A 7,248-nucleotide genomic window follows, 5' to 3' on the forward strand; every position below is an offset into this window, starting at 1 on the left:
CCTCATATACTATCCTGGTACCGGAACGTGGCACCCGATCCATATACTATCCTGGTGTCGGAACGTGACACTCCGATCCTCATATACTATCCTGGTACCGGAACGTGGCACCCGATCCCCTAATCTCACTACTTTCGTTCATCAAACCTTCTTTTACACTAAGGCATCATCATTAACAAAGTAGATTAGGGTTTCTCTTTCAAGATTTAAGATTCAATATCTTCATCATGCTTATTTCATCACAATTATATAATCACAACATGCAAACACACAATTAAGCATATAGAAGGGTTTTACAACACTACCTAATACATATCATTCCCTATTAAGAGTTTACTACGAATAGTGTAAAAACCATAACCTACCTCCACCGAAGATTAGAAATCAAGCAAGCAAGTTCCCAAAGCTGCGTTCTTCTCTCTCTCTCGCTCGATCGTTTCTCCCTCTCTCTCTCTGTTCTTTTTCTTTTTCTTATTCAAACCCTTCTTTTACCCTAATTAGCATATAATTAAGAATAAAAGATGACAATAATAACCCACTAATTAACTTAAGGTTACCTCTTTTAACCCCCAAGTGATTAGACTTATTAGAATTAACCCACTAACTTTATAATTAAAGCAGGAATAATCCAAAATGCCCCTTAAAATAATTACAGAAATCCGACCTAGTGTGGGATTATGCAGCCTGTGACGGGCCGTCGTGCCTGCGACGGTCCGTCCTGCTGCTCCGTTACAGAGTTCAGAGACTCAATTCTCTGAAGAGTCTGTGACGGTCCGTCACGCCTGTGACGGTCCGTCACGCCTGTGACGGTCCGTCCTGCCATTCCGTTACGAAGTTCAGAGAGTCCATTTCAGTACCCGTTTTTCAGAATTTCTAAGTGTTTTGAAACGAGACCCCTTCGATGGTCCGTCGTGCCCATGACGGTCCGTCGTGGGTTCCGTCGTCTCAGCCTGTTTTTCCAGAAATAAAATCTGCTGCTCAAAACGACTAAACAGGTCGTTACAATAATTTATTTTTCTTATCTCACTCCACCACCTCCTCCACGTACCCCCTCCCCTGCGACAATCCCATCCTTTTTTTAAAAAAAAAATCATTTATAAAATATTTTTAAAAATTTCATACTTCATCCTCCCTCCCCCCCCCCCCATAGAAATTGATATTATTTTATTTTAAATTTTTTTACCTCATCCTATTTAATTTTCCACTCCTAATTTTTTTTGTTACATTTTTCTTATTTGTGTTAGATATGCACATACATATAGTTTAGAAAAAAATTCTACTAGTGTACCGAATATAACTCAAACAATAAAAGAATATAAAAAGTCTTGTGGCGGCAAGTAAAAAATATTTTTGATATCTAAATTAGTATTTGATGAGGAGGAGGAGATGTAGTAAAAAATGAAATACTTTTATAAAAGAAATTTAAACAAAATAAAAAAATTTAAAAAATGGTCTCAGTGAGAAAAATATTTTACATTTTATTTTATAATAAAATTATTTTATTTTATAATAATTTTTTAATTTTTAATTTTATCTATATTAATAATTTTTTTTTTTTCAAGGTTGAATATTTTGTCCATGTGGAGTATGATGTGAAAATTCTTTAAAATAAAAGAGAGAGTGTGTATTACACATACCATGATGAGAGTGTTATAAAAGAGAGAAATGCGTTTCTCAAACTAAAAAATGATAGTTTATGTATGAAACTCAAACTTTCAATAGTTTAGGTATGAAACTAAAAAAAAAAGATATAGTTTAGATGTGTTTTTGGCACTTATATCATAAATTAATCAAAAAAATCACTTGGAATAATTAATAAAACTATTTCCATGTTAGGACATCATAGAAAGATAAAAAAAGAGTTACGATTTTTCTATTTAAAAAATTATAATTGTGTGACTTTTATAGATAAACTCATAGTTATTTTTCCATTTATGAAATAAAACCAATGATTCACCTTATATAGAAAAAAATTTAAATAGCAAGCCATATATGCTAATTCCAAATGAATTATTTCTTGAAAAAGAAAACAAAACAGATTATAATTCATGTCAAGTCAACTTGTTTACTATGCTATAAATAGACTACTTAGTATCAACTTATAACATTTCTCTCTATTTCTATTCATCAATCAAAGGACGGGTAAAAATCTTTCTAATATATTTCTTTTCTCTTTGATTTATTTTAGTTGTGATTTTATATAAATTGATTGGTAAACAATAAATCAAAATATTGTTGATTCATTTTTTATGTTATTTTGTTATTTTATTTTATCGAGCAGGAATTTAGCAAAGAAAATGACAAATGTAGGAAAGAAACACGTTGGAGAATCATCAACCTCTCAAAACAAAGCAAACAAGAAAAAGAAGCGCTTTCGACTCACTGTTGAACAAATTCAACAAGTTAAAGAGTAAGATCAATTTTATTTACTAAAAGAAAAAATAAACGAACCTTCGTATATGTTCAATTTTTTATTTTGCTTCTTTAAAACGATTTTTTTTTTTAAAGATTCATGACTAATATGATCAAATTTTATCATCCATATAATAATTTATCGTTATGTGCTTTTTGTGAATTAGTTTATACTTTTCTATTCAATTTTCTAATTGAGTTGGTAAATGGTTAAAGATAGTTTATTTTTCTTGTTGATCTATCATATATATATATATATATATATACGAGGTTCTCTAATTTCAATGTCTTTATCCTTTTTACTAAAAGAAATAATCTCTTATACGTGGTTGGTGTTCAATACCTTTTTTGTGAGCTCGACAAATTTAAATTTTCATAGAAAAATTTCAGTAATCAATTTTTGAATCGAGAAAAGCAAGACACCAACATGAGTCCTTTGTTTTTTTCATTTTTAGGTTTTTCTTTAAAAAATGCTTACTAATGGTTTTTTGATTTTTGTTGTTGAATTTTGTAATGAAGTTTCTTGAAGAAATGTCCACATCCCGATAAAGACCAACTAATTCAAATTAGTGAAGAAGTAGGGCTTAAGCCTAAGAAGATCAAGAATTGGATTTATAACAACAAGACTCAAGAAAAGGTAATTTTAATTAATTATTTTTTTCTTCTATTAATCTAATTATATTTAAATTAATGTCTTATTATTGTTATCATCATCATTATTAATATTTTTTAATTTTATTTTATTTTATTTTTACACAATATAACCAATTATTTTTTTTATTAGATTATGCAAGAATCTTAAAACAAATGACTAGTTAAATATATGGGTTACATTCATGGAAAAATTAGTTAATCTCTTACTTTCGGCCCCAAAACTGCTAAATGCTAATCTATATTTGATAATTTTTATATGTGTGATTAGATAAAATATATGTCCTCTAATATTAATTGGTACACTTATTTCTTCTTTCGTTTCATTTTTTTTCTGTTAATGAACAGTCAATTCTATTATTGACTATTTCTTTTTTAAAATTTTAATATAGCTTTCCTAAATTAGTTATGTATTTTGTCTCGTTGAATTTATCAATAGATTTTCAAGAAAGCCACTTACCTTGTTAATAAATTAATATTATTAAAGAAGTTTAAGTATTTTTATTCAGCCTCCAATTTGATTTAGAAACAACTCATTAGAATCAATGATAAAATCATGTACAATTATTTGAAGCACATGAAATTCCTAACAGGATTCATAATTTTTCAAGGACTTAATAAATGGACAAAAAATTTATGTTTTGAGAATTTAAAGTCAAAGAAAATCTGATTTTATAGCAAAGAACTAATGATTTTCCTTTTTGAATTAATTGATGAATGAAGGAAATCTTAGAACATAAGTGATTTGAATAAACAAATGAGAAAGTTATTAGTTTCTTGGACTGAGTTGAGCTTAAAATTGATCACAATCCAATTTGCCAACTCTAACTAGAATATATTTTTATTAGTTTTTTTCTTGTAATATGCTTCATGACCAAGCAAAGTGATTTTTCTTTAACTAGACTATGTTTAAATCTAAATATTTTCTTAAAAAATATTTTACAAGATCTCTTATGAAAATTTGAGTTGTATACCTAATCTATGTCAGCCAACATTTTTTTTAACATGCTATGAATTGTGCAAAAATTGATCCCCGTGTTGAAGAGAGTATATTAGCATAAACTATTTTCTTCAACAATGTAAAAATAAATCCTTCAAAATTTATATTTCATATTTGAAAGAAAATGTACGTTGCTCAAAATTAGAGCAGGGAAATTTGAATTTTTAAGCAAAGATAGTGGAATAAAATGATTTTCACCCATTTTATAATAAAGGCTGAACAATACATTTTGTCCTTCAATTATTATTAAATTCTAATTTTGATACTTGCATGGTCTAAACTAAGCACATACACCTTTTTAAATTATTATTAAATTCTTTTCTTGTGATTATTCCAAATTAAGTAATTATTAATCGCTCTCTATCAGTTAATTCCATGTGTTATTTTATTTCATATTTCATGATAAAATAATTTTAAATATGACATAAGAAGACTACAAATATATATTTTAATTAGTTAAAAGTTAAATGTGATTCTTCAAATGTATGAAGGAGCAGGTCAAAAAATGGACTTAATATTTGTGGGATGCAAAATGATATTCTCCCAGGAACTATTAGTTTCATTCTCTTATTGCATTAATATATATGTGTGTGATAGATGATTTTTATATATATTTCAACAGATACAGGTTGAGAAATCAGCCAACAAGACTCTTCGAACTGAAAATGAAAAACTTCGTAGTGAGAATATGGCAATGAAAGAGGCAATGAAGAAAATTATATGTCCACAATGTGATTCTGAAAGAGCAAGCAATTTGGAAAATTTGAAAGCGGAAAATCAAAGGTTGACAGATAAGGTAAACCTTTTATCTTTTACTTGGAAAACATTACTTATGTGTAAATAGAGATAAATTTAGTATACCATGAAGAAAAGTAAGGTTGGTCTGAGAAAAGAATAATCAATCTTAGAGAAATGATTTTCGGCTAGTAAAGTCAGTATATTAATAAATGGGTATAAACAAGATTCTCCGCCAACTGTTGATTCTATTGACAATGTTCATAACTCAATTATTAAAATAATTACCTTTTTCCTTTCCCAAATAAATTTCCTTTTAACTTTTATAAATTTCCAAATGTAATTATTGAACCATTGCAGATTCTTTGGTATTCTATTCTGTTGGGAGGAGAGAATTTCTAGACTCACAACTACTCGTGGAGTAGACAAAGGGCATGGATGATCTTACTAATGTTATTCTCTGGGAGTTCTGGAAATACAATGCATTTCATAATTTGCAGTGAAATCTTTTTTTTTATCCTTATATACTGGCCTTAAAGTTCTTAAATTTACTGTCTTATTAGTTTGTTGAATGGATTAACATTATATTGATGTAAATTGTTTTGTTTATGAATAAAAAATTGCAAATCAACTTAGAATTGAGTTTCATGGTTGTGTTAAGGTATTTAATAGTAACTTGCCATTGTTTGAAATGCTAATGTGCGTTATATTTCATTATTCAAATCGAATCTACGAAGTTCATGGTGATACGCTCATAGTTTAAAGTAGGAATGAACATCCTCTATGATACACTGTCAGGCTGCTAATGCTCACACTTGACATATTAGAAAGTCAAGCACCTAGCAACGAACTCCACAATGTCCCTCTTCATACTGCACCACCGACAATATTGACTCAAATCATCGTACATCATGGCTATTACCGGGTTAATATATTACCTTGAACAATGTGCTTCCCCTAGGATCGTTCTGACCAACTCACCCATCTAGGGCATACAAATCCTGCCTCTATTCCTCACCACTCCCTCAGAATCAAGTGTTGCTTCCTTATCTTCACTCTTAAACACCTTGTCTCAAATAATACACAATTTCTCATCATCAAACTATCTCTCTCTAATGTGCTCTGTCAAAGAAGATCAGGTCTCAACAAAGGCAATAACACCACTATCCTTTGAAATCTTCAATCAAACAATGATATTGGCTAATATCTTAACATCCCTCGCCAACGGTCTCTCATCCGCTTGTATCACTGCAAGACACCCCATGCAAGAAGTTTTCCTACTCACTTTATCCACTATAACATTGGCCTCTCATTTGAGAAGAGTTGCATAATTTGTCTTATGATGTTGTAATAAGCATGATTTGAGTTGGAGAAGGAAATTCCTCCAAAAAATGAGAAATTGTGATGCTTTCATGCATAATGAGTTTGTAGATCTTATTCCTATTTCCTTGTGTTGCATTGAGCTTATTGATGTAGAATTGATGTTTCCTCCTATAACTTTTTGCATTATATTGATTTGTCATGCATGATGAGCTGTTAGTGTTTAGTCGTTACCCCTTGAAAATTTTAAAGTGTTATTCGAGGATGAATGTTCCTAAGGGGGACATAATGTAACATGTCGAGAAATAGTAGGTTGAACTAGAGCCAAAACGTGGGGGTTAATGCCAAGGGTTGAGGGCAAGGGCTAAGGGTTTCGGGTGAAGACCATGGTGAGGGGACCAAGGCTGCCTAAAACTAGGCTTAGCCACTGCCTACCATGACCACAAGGGTCTTCACAGCCCGAGCTAGCCACCCGTGGTTGGCAAGGCAGTGTGCCATAGGAAGGTACCAAGCCAAGGCTCCCCTTCACGAGCCACTTCACGGCTCGTGATCATGACCAAAAGACATGAGAAGGCTTGTGGGGTTGCCTTGGCCTTGTGGGAGAGTGTCATGTTTGTAGGAGCTACTGGTCAAGGGACCATGGGCCGTGGTTCCCTTGACTAATCGTGGAGGTGATCATGAATATCACTTAGCCATATGAGAGGCAAGGCCTTGAGGCCTATCCATTTCCTCAAGACCACGACTCGTGGACTTGGCCATGGATCGTGGGAGGTATTGTGGTCATGCTTTGGCCTTGGTAATGCTTGGCAAGTTGAGGAGGCTACTTCCTAAGGGACCACGAGCACCACCACTAGCCGTGGTGCCCTTGACGGGCCGTGGTCCCTGACAGGGGCTGCCCAAGTTGAAGGTTATTAGGTAATTTCCCCTTAATTAATTATCGTGTGGGGTTGTTTTTAATTGTTTTCTATCAGTTAAATATATATTTTTAATTAATAAAATACCTCAATAGCTCCCTTATTCTTCAAATCCAAATCAAATCAAAAGAGTTCTTCCCTCCGAATATTTCTTTCTTTGGAAGTTCTCAAAGAAGAAGAACAAGTGGGGAATAGGGCTTGAAGATTTAAAGTGTT

The sequence above is a fragment of the Solanum lycopersicum genome, chromosome 4 (genome assembly GCF_036512215.1).
Source record: "Solanum lycopersicum chromosome 4, SLM_r2.1".
NCBI classification, from domain to species: domain Eukaryota; kingdom Viridiplantae; phylum Streptophyta; class Magnoliopsida; order Solanales; family Solanaceae; genus Solanum; species Solanum lycopersicum.